This window comes from Haemaphysalis longicornis, unplaced genomic scaffold, assembly GCF_048455015.1.
Source record: "Haemaphysalis longicornis isolate Haplotype H1 unplaced genomic scaffold, Haemaphysalis longicornis Haplotype H1 scaffold_4, whole genome shotgun sequence".
Classification (NCBI taxonomy): domain Eukaryota; kingdom Metazoa; phylum Arthropoda; class Arachnida; order Ixodida; family Ixodidae; genus Haemaphysalis; species Haemaphysalis longicornis.
In genome coordinates, this window is record NW_027526361.1 from 105,911,032 (window position 1) to 105,925,510 (window position 14,479).

Genomic DNA, 14,479 nt, shown 5'->3' on the forward strand with positions numbered 1-14,479 from the left:
TTGTGCGTGGCTTCTTGCAGGGAAAACAGCGTGCTCCGTAGCCTTACGAGTGCTCCCAAGAGAATTAGCAAAGAACGCAGCCGCTAATGACAATGGCGGGTGCTTTAATTAGCACGCGGTACAAGCGCAACCAGCACCGCTGTGCAAAGCGCGTTAATGCTCGCCACTTCGTATAAGCCGAGCGCTCCCCGAATAATGAAACAGCACCCAGGGGATGCTGGTAGCTTGGTTTGCTACTAGCCTGGTCCCGTTCATAAGTGGGTCTATTATGAACGCAGTAATAGCGCTGCTTAGCAAAGCACGGTCTGTATATACGGGTACGCTGTTTCGACTGCATTGTAGTCTTGGTAATACTCCCTTGGCCGTATCGGATGGAAGAAGCTGATTGATTGATTGATTGATTGATTGTAGGGTTTAACGCGCTGACGCAACGCAGACGATGAGGCGCGCCGTAGTGGAGGGCTCCGGATTAATTTTGACCACCTGGGGATCTTTATCGTGCGCCGAAATCTCGTACACACGGGCGTTTTTGCTTTTCGCCTCCATCAGAAAAGCGACCGCCGCGGCCGGGAATCGAACCCGCTGGAAGCAGCTCAGTTGGACGAGTTGGCGAGAGGCTTCTAAGTGGTCGCAACAATCGGTAATTCCAACCTTCGACCAGCAACATATAAAAGCTTTATTCTCTTTGGCAAACTCTCAAAATACCCGGAAATTTAAAAACATTTCACAAAGATATGAGAGCGAGGGGTAGAACGGGGGGTGCACCGCTTGGTTATTCTTGGTTACATTGTTATTCTGTTCTTTTTCAATTACTCTATCCACCGCGCACTTCAGAGTCACCGGACGTACGCTGAGCCGTATGTCGTTTACGCTGTTGTTCACCGCGATGAGCGCGATGCTTAGCATCCACATTATCCGATGGACTTGCTCAGTCCATTCTCTGAAAAATTGTCGCATTTACGGTCCAAAACAGCTAAGGCGATAGTGGAAATGCCCTGTACAAACACAGTTATATAAGGCCTCGTAAGGTGGAACGTCCGTATGTATACAATAACCTCCTGTCCCCACTGCCATCCTCTCTACAACGGATGTACCCCACCCAATACCCTGCCCCATGTAAATTTTGCCCTAACCTATGTACTCTCATACACATGATCTTGGGGTGCGCACACAACCCAGCCCTCCCCCCTTTACCCACTTCCCTTCCCCTCCCTGAGCTGTGGGAGAACCTGACGACGAGCGCCGGCTTGGATGCACAGCAACTCCTGGTGTCCAGGGCTGAAACAGCAAGGTCGTCCCATGGTCTCCTCGACTGAGGAACCACTCCCCCATCACCAGGCTCACAATAAAGTTTTTCCTCCTCCTCCTTTTTTCTGCACCCTATGCAGCTATTGCCCTCTCGATGGACACAAACAGCAGCAGTTGTGTGCAGCTTTCCCGGCGCCCCTGGGTATTGCCGAGGAAAGCTTCAGGGGTCATTTATATTGGCTCGTGTTTTTTAAAACAGCAGACCCTCTTGTTGGAGATACGCAACCGTGATCGACGGCGATGAATAAAAACCCTAATAATCGTTTTAGGATCGCGCGCGCTGGTGCCTGAAACTCGCTGCTCGAGCGCTTTTAGGCTAGACCCCCTCACCGTGCCTCTTGGTTTTTCATCTTATTAAAGTACACGGCCACCAACCATCAACCAGAGCACGTATTTGGTGAACGCTAAGGGCCTGTCATGACGAGGCGACTGCGGGTCACCTTGGTTATGCGCGTTCCACTTCCCGAAACAAACTGAACTACTTCTGGCCGAAGCTACCTGCGACAGCGAAGCAGTACATTCGTACCGGCCGCGAATGTCAGCTGCGGAAAACTCCACCTGGACACCCAGCCGGTTTACTTCAAACTGTGTAGATAACAAAACACCTTTTCAACAAATAGGCATGGACTTTTTGGGCCCCTTCCCGACCTTTCATTCGAGAAACAAGTGGATAATTGTCGCTACCGATTGTCTTACCCGAAACCCCGAAACAAAGGCTCTTCAGCGTTGCACTGCTCTCGACGTTTGCACTGCACTCGACGTAGCTCACTTTTACATGGACATCATGTAAAACCCTCTCTCTCTCTCTGCTGAACCTCAGCTATGAAGCAAACGCGTTATACACTGATAAATACAGTTGGCTTCGCAAAAAAATCTTCACGAAATAGGCTTTCAGAAACAGGCTTCTTGAATTTCCCGACGAAACCAGCAGAGGTAGAGCAATAGTGATTTTGCACTAAAGCGAAATCCACGGAAGCAGCTTTATCATGAAACAGTGTCGTAAACGATATTCCCGACGCCGTTTGTATTTCCGTTTTGCTCAAAATGGGTTGCGTTATGCAATCGGGTCGCTTTCATGCATAATATTATGACAACATAAAATTTTAGGGAGCGAGAGGGAAATTTTAGTTACTATTTTATGAAATCTATGTGCAAGAGGCAAGTCAAACCGAAAATAATGGGATAGAACTAGATACTCAGTGCAGTTGTAAGATAAGAGTTGGTGCTTTCCTGGCGACGGTAGGAGAACGCGAAACTGCTTACTCGCCCCATGTGGAGCTCCCAAGAAGCCGTCCGAAACCTGGCGAACGGACGCGTAAGCAGCAAAGCAATCAAGATCATCAAGAATTCGGGTACCCGAGTAGGCCGGCGAGTGGAAGTCAGGTGGATTCCGGCGCACGCGGGCGAATGCTCGTCGCACGCACCGAACCACAACGAGACGGCCCACAGGGAGGCGCGCGCACTAACACACCGCGCCCCCAGAGTGGAAAGCCGCCCCGAGTGGGAATGGTGGACAGAGACCAAAGATAGGGCCCGAGGTTACGGTGAAGCATTAAAAAACGCGCGACTGTCCAGAAGAGAATATCCCCCGCCCCATCGGGCCCTGAGCCGCGAAGAGGCGGCGATTCTCAGACAGCTACAGACGGCGTCGGTCACGTCGCCGGCGGCACTACACCGCATGTACCCAGAGGAGTACACAAGCAGCCTATGCGAGGTATGCAAAAAGGGGCCGGCCAACCGGTGACACATCATGTGGGACTGCGCCACCGACCCAGAAGGCGCCAGCTTCGAAGATTACCCGGCACAACTACAGGAAGCCATCGAATCAAGAGACAAGACGAAGCAAGAGTGGGCCATCCAGCAGGTCTTCACTGCACTCGAACCCGCCGCGGTGGCTCAGTGGCTAAGGCGTTGCGCTGCTGAGCACGAGGTCGCGGGTTCGATTCCCGGCCGCGGCGGCCGCTTTTCTGATGGAGGCGAAAAGCAAAAACGCCCGTGTGTACGAGATTTCGGCGCACGATAAAGATCCCCAGGTGGTCAAAATTAATCCGGAGCCCTCCACTACGGCGCGCCTCATCGCCTGCGTTGCGTCGGCGCGTTAAACCCCACAATCACTCAATTCACTGCACTCGAAAAGCACGGACTCCGTAAAGGGGCCTGCGCCTATTAGGGTAGCGAAGAAGATGCGACGACCGGCCACATCGGGACGAGGGTCATAACAAACCCCCGCCCACTGCAGGATCGATGTGAATAAAGTCCTTTCCAGTCCAGTCCAGTCCCCCATGTGGAGTGATCAGCCAACAACCAACTTCTCAAGCTCGAAGGGAGCACGACAGAACCAGTATGACACCCAGAATTGATTGTTTCCCGTATTGAGACAAGCTTCGACCCCGTCTTTTCCTCTGAACCGCGGCTATTGAGAAAATGAATCGAAAGCTCATCTCGGAGAATGAGTTTGGGCGGCGAAAAGCAAAAAGGAGATTGAGAACGCACATAGAGTACTGGGCGAATCAATCAGTCTATGAACACACTCGTCTCGCTGGCAGAGAAAACACAATCTCAGAACACCTCTTGGAATGATCAATAATATTGCTGCTTCGTGTTAACCATTGTATAGTTCACTTATTTCCTTGAGGTCTTCTTACGGGGCATGGCGCATGTCTTGCTGTACGGTATGGATGTGCAGAAACAAACAAAACATATTTATAGTTGCGCTGAGTGTCACTCTTAGCTACAGCTTATGATAGCTAAGAACTCGACAAAACTGGCAATGGAGCCCAATAAGTTCGGCGAGCCTACAATTCCCAAAACAAAGGCGAGGGTGCAACAGAAAGAAGTACCTGGGTAGAAAGAAACAACACAAACAGACGTTTGGTCTCCTTCAGATAGTGTTGAATTCAGAAAACAATTCGCTTGTTTTCCCACGTGATAGACGGTTATATGAGACGCGGGTTCGCAGGCTTGAACGTTTATACAAAAACTGTGGTGGACTGGATATTGCCTGAAGTTATTGCCGAGGAATGAACGCTGCGTGTATATATATTGCCGAGGATGGCGATAGAAGGAGGCGTGGCGAGACACGATTAAAGCAGAGCCTCAACTGAAGTGGCAACAAAGGGGATGAGAAAATCGGCGAGTAAGTTAAGGAATAGCCGAACAGAAGGGGCATAGTACTTGCGACCGGAAGTTATTTGGGATTTGGCTGTGCTGGGTGTAAGGAACAGGGGGACGATAAATGTGACGAACAATTGCGAGAGAAGTTGCAGATGGATCTGAATGAGATACGAATCGAGAGTCTTGGATTTGGACTCAGATTCCGGTGGAGCCGTCGTATTGAAGAAGGGAACTCCGGCCGGCGTGAAATAAATTGCCCGGACGCTCAGACGCGAAAGGGAGAAAAGGAGGAGTGCAAGTGGGAAAGGCGAAGGGCGCTTGGCTTTTCCGCCGTTGTGCACACTCCCCGCGCTCTGGGACCGCCCTGCCGGCGTTGAATATCGCCGGAGAAGAAGTGTGCGCTCTGCGCTAGCCTCTGCTCGGGCATTTTCGTGAAGCGACAAGTGTATCAATCGGCGTGTTTTATTTCGCTCTCTGCGACGGCCGCGCTTTGGATTTAACGCTTAATCCTTCGTATCCTAGCGAAGTTACGAGTTTCGCGTTCTCTTACGTGAAGCGGCAACTGTTCGGATACGCAGTGTGCGCTCTACTGTATCCTCTCCTCATGCTCTTACGTGAAGTGCTTCAACCGTGCCTCTGTGCGTGATTTCGCGTTCTCGGGTGTTGGCCGGCGCTGTAGATTTCGAAGTGCCTCAATCGTTCGCCAGTCGCCGCGTAGTTGGAGCGGCTGTTCCTCAAACGTAGATCTGCCGTTCAACCTACATGTGATCGGCTCAACCTTTGGCCCGGAAATTGCATTTTGTGCCCCGATGTTTTTCTGTGATAGCGCAAACGACCATGTTGCTTTCGTTCTTTTTTTTTCCTTCACTAGCGTTCCGTGCTGACGAAACGGCAGTTGTAACTCGCTAAAGTTTCGGCAGGCGCAATGATAACTGGCCTGAGTCCTTCAATGATTTACTACTGCTCGGACGATTTCCTCAGTCAGACAGGATGACCCTTTGGTGTGCGCTTCCGTTGCTAAATGTGTTGTTCCAGGGTTCAAATCTCTTGTGACCCCCCACCCCCCTTTTTCTTTGTCGCTGGCGACCGCTTAGGACAGTGTCTGGTGTGCAAATTCAGTGTACAGCTGACCAGTTCCAAAGCGTGGGTGTTATTAAGCTTGTCACAGAGCCTTTGAAGTGATGACTATTGCATTCCTAATGACCAGTTTCCCAAAAGACGCTTCCAGAAGGAGCATATTTAAGCAGTTCTGCTCTCACTGTGTGAATTGCAAAACAGGTGAAAACAATGTGCTATGGTGGCTGTATTTGGCTTAATTAGTGTACATTGCATGTGTTGCTGCGGACCAGCTTATTTATTTATTTATTTATGACATACTGCAGGCCCCACACAGGACCCAAGCAGGAATCACTCAAATATAAACAAACCGACAACACAGGGTAAAATACAGTAACTTGTAAAAACATACTGTCTCAATTTTCTATATGTTCAATCCCATCAATGCTGCAGACAACAGATACAGGCAGATTATTCCAGTTGGATATGGTGTGTGGGAAGAAGGAAAATTTGAAGACGTTTGTCTGGCGCTGCAGCATTGAGGCATATATTGACACGGCTAAGATAGCAAAGATATTTAGATATGTCGATGATTACATGATTGTTACTAGGTCGGTGAAGCCAGAAGAAGTAAACCTTTTAGTCAAGACAGTTAAGAAAACATTTCTGGAGTGCTCTGACGGCTTGGAATTCACTCATGAATTACCAAATTATGGGTCCTTGCAGTTCCTCGATGTGTGTTTTAATTTCTGTGGAACACGCGTGTGTTGGGCATATCAGCCACGGTCAAAAAAGGCAATTTTGGATTATCGTTCAGCGCATTCGAAGATAGTGAAAAGGGGTATTGGTATTAGCTGTCTTCGCGGTGCCCTCGAGAAGTCTTGTCAGCACCAAGTCGCCGATAGTGTTCAGCACCAAGTTGCACGTTTGAAAGATGCCGGCTTCCCTCGGGAAGTAATAGCAACAGTGGTTGAAAGCCTATTGCGTGACGTCAAGTCAGGGGCACGGCGTCAAGGGCGAGACGAACCTCGCAAAGAAAGGAGGCCTGTGGTCGTCCCTTACGTGCACAATTTCTCCAACCGCCTTAAAAAGGTGGCGGGGAAATGTGGTGCCGACGTTGTGTTCTCCGCCCCAGAAAAACTAGCACGAATGTGCTCTGCTGTGAATGGCGAGAAGAAAGGTAACCGAAGAAGAGGCATGCCACGCTGTTTGTTGGTTGCAAACAAGGTGTTGTATACGAAGTGCCTCTATCTGGTGGAAAATGCTAAATTGGGCAGACTGGTAGGTGCATAAATGACAGGCTCTGGGAGCACCGTACAGCTGTTCAAGCGCTCGCTGCGGGGGGCCATTTAGCTGACCATTGCCGTCGCTGCCGGTGCGTTCCACACTGTGTTCCAATTTACGAGAAGACAGTAACATTGTGCTGTTTTAAGGACCAAGCCAGCCGTGAATTGTTTGAAGCGTGGTGCATCATGAAAGCCGGTGAAAAGTGTGTAAGCACGGCATCTATTAGTTCATCAAAAAAAGAAATAGATTATCTGGATGCGAACTTGCCACGTGCGTAACAAAATGCACCACTTGACCTTGTCTTTTTTCTTTGTGCTTTGAGCATGTTCACGCATGCGCCCTTCCTGTATATCTTTTGATGTGTGTAGTAAAAATTTCAGTTAATGTCTAGCGCTAGTCCTGTGTGGTCTCTACTTTTGTCCCGTCTATACCGCACTACTTGACCATGTTTCCCCAGAAATGCCTGCAGGCACTACTCACCTAGGAAAAGCTGCTAAATATGCATGCGCCATTGATCAAAGCATTTGAAAGCCGTCCTGCTTCATGTTGATTGTGCTAATTTTCCTGTTTCCACTGGCTGCTTTATCTGTATGTCACTAGCTAGGTACAGTACTACAGTCTCTAGTGCACCCACATGCATGAATTTTTGTGGCTCTGTTTCTAGGCGAGGCAAAACATTCCCACGAAATCGACATTGCAAGAAAGCCTGGGATGAGGCATCATATTTTATGTTTACTGGCTGATGTTTGTGTCTTTTAAAATGCTCATAACCAGGAAAAGTTCTTGCACACACTCATTTTAAACTTGCATAACCCTGCATCAGTGTTTGCTTCAGAAGAACACTTCGACTAGTTCCACCAGTCTTGTCTTGCCATTCGCAATCAGTGATGCCACAAGTTGTCTGCAGAACAATGTACAGGGCAGCCGTGCCTGTTTTCACGACGCTTTGCGAATTTTCATGCACTAATAAAGTACTGCTGCTGCAAGTCGCATATTATTTGTATTCACAACACTGCAATTACCGATGCTGACCAACGTGCTTTTGCACCTTAGTGTCTCTTTAGGCGTCTATAGTGTACCGTAAAACCATAAGGTCCCTCCTGGGCAGATGTACTGAACTATGCTCCTGTGCTATGTCGCTTGTGCATCCCAGTAGATTTACTTCCCCATTCTCTTTTTAAGCATAGCAGCTATTTTTGAGGTGCAAAAAGTGTCGAAACATGAAAAAGTTCAGTGTGGTTTTTTGTGCTTAAAATGAGAGCTACTGTATTTACTCTCATAATGAACCCTCCCCCCCCACTTTTCTTGTTGAGAATTTACTTTTTTGTCACTGAATAAAAAATGCAGCGGGAATATGTCTTATTTTAAGCATGGTTGCTGATGCTGTAGGCGATCACAGTAACGTGATATCGTGCTACAGTACGCGCAGAAATGCTAAAAATGCATTCCAAGAAAAAGAAATATCATCCGTAGCCGGAGACGTGAGCGCGAATGCCGCGGCTTACAATTTAAAAATTGCGCGTTTGCGGTGCGCCACCTGTTAAATGCAAAACAAACCTTGCGCCATAAAAACGTTGCGGTGTGCGAAGTTCGAACAAAGCACCAAACGTACTCCGCACTCCTCTGATCTTGTTTAGGGCTCGTTCACGGCACCAGCAGCATCAGTGGCGTAGAGTTTGCTGCAATTTTACGGTTTTTTTCTAGTTCGACGACGAAGTAGCAGTTAATTTCTTCAGCCGTTGTGACATGCGCGGGCGCGACCAACCTTTCGAGTTAGACTGCAAAGCCAGCGTCGATAACGTGGACGTGCTTCGTGCGAGGATGCGTACGCATGGCTGACTACTACGGCGAGGCAACCGTGCGTCGTGGATCGTCGACTGGGAGCCCCCAACCCAACGAGGTACGATAGATGCTCTTCGGCAGTGTCTTTATTTATTGTGGCAAGGTCCTCGGAGGCGTTGCCAAATCAACCCCCTACCCGACCTGGTAAAATCAAGACAGACTGATCAGTTGCAGTTACGAAGCTACACCAGCGAGTTTTTTTTTTTTTTTTTTTGCTACGCATTTATTACAGTAGCGGTGGCTTAAAAATCTGGTTACTACTGATCACACTTGCTTCCGTCACGCTGAACAACGCCACGGGTCAATCATCGATGCCGCCGTCTTTCACGCTCAATTTCAAAGGGAAGAACAGCTGAACTTCGTCGTTGTATGTTCTCTTGGCCGAGGTGAAAGAACATATAGCTTAAATTACATTACATTGAGTTGGGCTGGGATTTTTTGACCACGATTTGAAGCACCCGTGCAAAAACAATCCGCATTTCACTTCATGTTCAAATTAATTTATTTTTCCTTACGTATGATTAAACAATATCAGAATAATGTATGTAATTCTAATTCACAAACAAATATAACGCTTCATAGTATGGTCCGAGCAAAAAGAGTGAAGCATGTGTGTCATGCTTTTAACATTTGCACAGATGAATGATTTTTAGCCAATTATCTCCTGCCCCCTTCGGTCTATAAAGGGGCATCCCTTGCCGAGGAGAAAAAAAGACCAACTGAAAATGCTTTAAAAGAGGCTTTAAAGGTGTCGTGTTATTACGTGTTCAGTAGATTTAAACGTAACCGAAATGTAGGAAGCATATAACTGTCCTATTTTGGAGAGAGTTGTGTTATATGCAAGAGCATAACATGCAACTGTTCCGCTTCGATTTCGTGAGCGATTAAGTTTTTTTTTTTTTGCTTGGTACCAACACAAATTTTCCTGAAACGCCATTTTTCATACATGGGACAATTAAGTCAAAGGCGAATGCTAAACCTGTACAATTTCTTATTCCGCGAAGTAGATCAGAACATGACTTGGAGGCACATCTTTAATACAGTATGCGCATCACCTTGAAACTTCAGTATTTCTTAGTTGTCTGATTGTGAAACTTGTCAGATGAAGTGGGTAATTGAAGTTAAAAAAAACATTTGCAGGTTACGGATCGCATATCTGGTTCTCAATAATATTCTCATGACTAAAATAATTCGTAATATTACCGTTTTACAGGTTTCTGTTTCATAAAATTGTAATTTAAGTAAAAAAAATATATTGCAGGTTAGTCATTGTATATCAAGCTTTAAATAATATTTTGAGAATTGAGGTAATTTGTGATATTCTCTTTTTACAGGTTTGTGTTCCACAAGGAGTGAAGGTGTCAGCACAGAAGCTTGAACGAAACTGCCGGAAAGCATTCTACTACTGCTACGCATTTGTAGATGTCAAAATTAAGAAAGTCACAAAAGCAACTCAGCAGAACGACCCATTCCTCAACTGTTCAGTCTCGCTGACTGCTGTCATCAAGATGTATGAGGTGCTCAACCACGGGCTCGACTGCGCCGATGGGCTTCGCCTTCTAAAACCCACATCGGACACCAGTGCCGCATTCTTCCGCTACTTTCAAGATGATACGACCCCAGCAGCCGCACTAGCTCCTCATAAAACGAAGCTGGTAAGGCAGGAGGACGGTGAGGACCTGCTCGCTAGCAGCGCTGTAAATCCCCCAGCCAGCACCGTCTACCACTGGTTCTGCGGGTGGCGGAGAGGGCAGTATACCGACGAAGGAGTGATCCCCCTCACCAAGCTGGACAGAAGAGCACCAAATCACGTGGAACATTGTAAGTGGCTATGTACCCCAGCACATTCCATATATTGCTACTTTTATGTGACCTGTGCCAACTTTTATGCAAACATAGTATCTCTCTCAGTTTAATTTTCAGCTGCAAGCAAGCTATTATGCAGTGTAGACGGAAAGGCATCGCAAAAACTGTTCTGCAGTGTTGAATTTTCTAGTTCGGGAGAAAGGCAGCGATGAGCACATGCACAGCCACGGCGCACTTAACTAGACTTGTCTGATGCACCTGTCCTAATGAAGACGGCACAGCCTGACTGTGAAAGCCTGTGCTTGTAAAACTACGTTTAAATTGTGGCCATTAGGCCCAGACGTTCATATGTCTCAGTGCATACCTTCGCTCTACTATTTTTGTTCCACTTACAAGGAATAAATGGGCGTGTGGTATTCGCCACAACAGTGCAGCTCGTAATACATCTTTGTACGTGGCACAGCTAACAGCAGCCTGGCGTGGGAGCAATGCGCAATTTGAATCAAATTCAATGTGTAGTGAATTTTCACTATTCACATTTGACAATAATTCATTTGCAGTAATCTTTTGCCATTCACATTCGAATATATGTAATTCGCGGTTGGTTTCTACTATTCGTATTTGAGAATATTCGATCTGATTCACAGTCAGTTTTCACTATTCCTAACTGTTCACAGCATCTCTGGAGGGGGCATTCAGGAAGCTTGACTGGGAAAGCAAACACAGGACAACTCCCAAGAAGCCAGCACCAGCACACCCACAGAGCAAGGCCAACCGGTGGCAGCAGAGCCTGAACAGCAGCAGCTGCCTATGGATACCGAGCCACAGCTGGAGGCCCAGGGCTCAACTGGAAGCAGTCACCAACGTGAGGTGTTGAGGTGTGGCTTGTGCTCGTGCATTTATTTTAGCAAAGCCTAATAATTGTGACCCTTACTCCAGTTACTGGACACCTAGGTAGCAACTAGACACCTGAACAAGATCTGTTTCTCAGCAACACACTCCACTTTTGGAAAGAGCTACCTATTTTATAACCACGTGCATGCATTTTTTCAGGGGTCTGTTGTAGTAAAATTTATTTTTACGAAGGTACAATTGCAGGAGCTAAGTAGAAGAAGGCTACAGGATGCCAAAAAAGACACTCCAAAAATTAAGGCAATCCAACATGACTGCGTAGCATCATAGCAGAAGCAAGACGAACAAGTTTTTCCAATGCATGTAAAGGGGAGCAAGAATGAAGTAGTATTCATATGTCACAGCTAGTGTGAAATTTTGTATGCTGGCTGTCGTATGTCTTCCGAGGCCCTTTCTGACATAGGGAGGGTGCTAAGAGGAGGAGGAATAAACTTTCATTAAACAGCACTGTGCTGGTGTTAGGGGCCCCCACCAGGTGGGACAGTCTTCAGCCCAGCTTAAAAGAAGAAGTGTTAAATAGACTCTGCCAGGATCCAATCTCATACCATTAGATACATAGTCAGTTGCACAGTGCAAGTTTTTGAGATGTAAAATTTTACATTCTGGTCTTAATGTTTTTTCTGTGTGTTTCGCTGAATAGTCCTAGTATGCCACTAAGGCCCTGTGAATAAAAAGGTGCCTTGCGAAAGCGCGAGGTCAGGGGCTCTCAAGTAAGGCTTTGAGGAACCCTGGGATTTTGAAGAGGCGTTGCTTGGGTTCTGTGAGACTAAAGTGGCTATGGTGTTGTGCTGCTGAGCCCAAGGACATGGGTTCGATACCGGCTGCGGTAGCAATTTTCCTGATAGAAGTGAAAAGCGAAAGCGTCTGTGTGTCGAGATTTCGGCGCACGTTAACTCTTCCTAGCTGTTCCTAGGTAACCAAAATTAAACCCCAGCTGTCTCCACTACAGCGCGCCTCATAAGCAAGGTGTAGTTTCGGTACTTTAAACCTCGCAGTCAATCAATCAATCAGTCATTATTATGTAACTGAACATGGCACTAAACAAAGCTTTTTCTTGTGTTTTATTTTAGTTCAATGAATGCATTAATGTTTGTGAAACTAATCTGTAAATACCTGCGTAGTATCCTCTGGTCTAAACTGGTTATCTAAGCTTGGCAGGGGAAGGTGAGTTCTGTGAACATTTTTTTGCCCTAATGGGTTTCCCGGTAGGCCCATAGTTGAATACCTACGGAACACCCTTATTACTTCAGCAGTGCAAAGAAGACAATAGTAAAGATAGGAGATGCAACAAATTTTGAGTAAATCTGTGGTATACCCTGAACAAATTTTTCGTAGGACACTGCGGAGCTGCAGAAGATCTACGAGGAGTGGTGGCGCCAGCCTTCCCTAGCTGCTGGCAACCCATATTATGCCACTGCCCTTCAGCAGCTGCTGCGGCAGATGCACAAAATCAGAAAGGAGCCCCAGGAAGGAGCCTGCCCATGAAGGCAGGCTTCACCAGCGCCCGGAGGTGCGGCTGTACCGTCAAGGTCCAGCCCACAAGCATTGCCAGGCGTCGCCCTGGGGTCAACCGGGGACCAGGTAGAGTGCCTGCTGGCCAAGAGCTCGGCTAGCAAGAAGGTCAAGCGGTCCTCACGCCCTGAACCTCAGCGTCAGAGATGGGGTGCCGCACGCCAAAGCTCTCGGACTACAGAAGGGACAGAAGGCACCTAATAGGGTGCCCCTTGTGTGGGCCTCTTCATTTAGGGTTATGTTTTCTCCGGAGGTGTGTGAATGGCACTACAAGTCGTAAATGAATAGTGAAAACTCACAGGAAATCAAATCCAATATTTTTAAATGCACATGTCTCGGCATTAAAGGCCAACTGCACTCAAATTTTTCTTTGTCCAAATAAGCAGTCTAAGCTCTTAAAATCACCTTGGCGAAATCCTGAGCTTCGCAAGCACACTGCACACTAGGTACCATCGTTCAAAGTAGCTCCATGCAGACGACGTTTGCACCTGGCGGAGAGTTGCCGAAACAAGTTCCGAGCAGCCTGTGACGGAGGTTGGGGAACCTGTCCCGTGAAGCTCGCATTTCTCCGGCGACTTGCAGGGCGCTCCGCCAGGTGCAGGGATGGGCTCGCCCGGGATTTCTCTGCTACACCAGCGCGCTGTACCGCCGTCGCCATCACATGTTTAAACTAACCGCATAGGCAGGCGTATCCGCCATTTTTTTTTTCAGTGTAAAAAAAAAAGAAAGAAAGATGAGAAGCCTACAAACTATTCACGCGCTTGCGAATGTCTTGGTGTTAGCAAACCTCTTTTTACTTAAAAATAAAATTTTTACTCAAAGATAAAAATAGCGCGAAATGAGCACATGCCTTACATTTGTCATTCCTATTGCATTTACCACAGAAAAAAAAAAGATATTTTATAACTTTTTGGCCGCTTGCATCCCGCGTCCAATATGGGCCATATTTGGGCTGGCCCAACGCCACCTCCATCCTTTAGACCTTTTCAAAAGTTTGACGACCTAAATAGAGTTGTTGTGCACGCGGCTATAAACGCTTGTGTGACTTTTGCATCACTCGCTAAGTGAGCCAAAATCAGCCTTTCTCTAAGTAACAAATACGTCAGCACAAATATCGGCCGTCGTCTTCGTCAAGTGCGAAAACTAACGAAACTTCTCCTCTCCTAAATAATAGACTAGATTTTTAAAAGTTCAATTCCCAAGTGAAGTATTTACTTTGAGCGTTAGGTTTAGTTTATTTGAAAGTAAAATGTTTTCAGCAGCACCTGTCTCTGGTTAAAGTAGAAAACAGTGGCAGATAGGAAATGTTTTCGTGCTTTAGTGCATCATTTAGCTGTGGAAGCTGGCTTATCGTTTTAGATCCGTTTTGTAATTCGTTTCCCGATGGGCAGCAAGGCAAAAAATACTGGGTTGATATTCACGAAGCTGTTTGCACATAATGTATGGTAAAAATAGTGATCGATCGCAGCCCGCGTGCGGTTTGTTCCCTTCAAAGAGAGAGACGTGATAGAAGCGTCGGCTATAACAAAAGCTCCTTTTCGAAATCGTACGGGCAAGTAGCGTTGTAAATCAGGGTCCGCTTTTTTAGCAAAATATGCTGTTGGGCTAGTTGGTTCATTGCTTAAGGAAAATCGAGCGCTAC

General features: G+C 47.0%; 1 long non-coding RNA gene across 3 annotated transcripts; it reads left to right on the forward strand.

Annotated features, from left to right (window-relative positions):
* The first annotated feature begins 8,377 nt into the window (after positions 1–8,377).
* Positions 8,378–13,430, forward strand: LOC144180476 (uncharacterized). 3 transcript variants are annotated; one of them, XR_013324432.1, is made up of 3 exons: positions 10,320–10,428; positions 11,091–11,291; positions 12,661–13,430. It is a non-coding gene; the product is annotated as an uncharacterized LOC144180476 (long non-coding RNA). The 3 variants fall into 3 exon arrangements; XR_013324430.1 differs by having other exon boundaries at positions 11,091–11,278; XR_013324431.1 differs by lacking the exons at positions 10,320–10,428; positions 11,091–11,291 and adding an exon at positions 8,378–8,665.
* Positions 13,431–14,479: the final 1,049 nt, after the last annotated feature.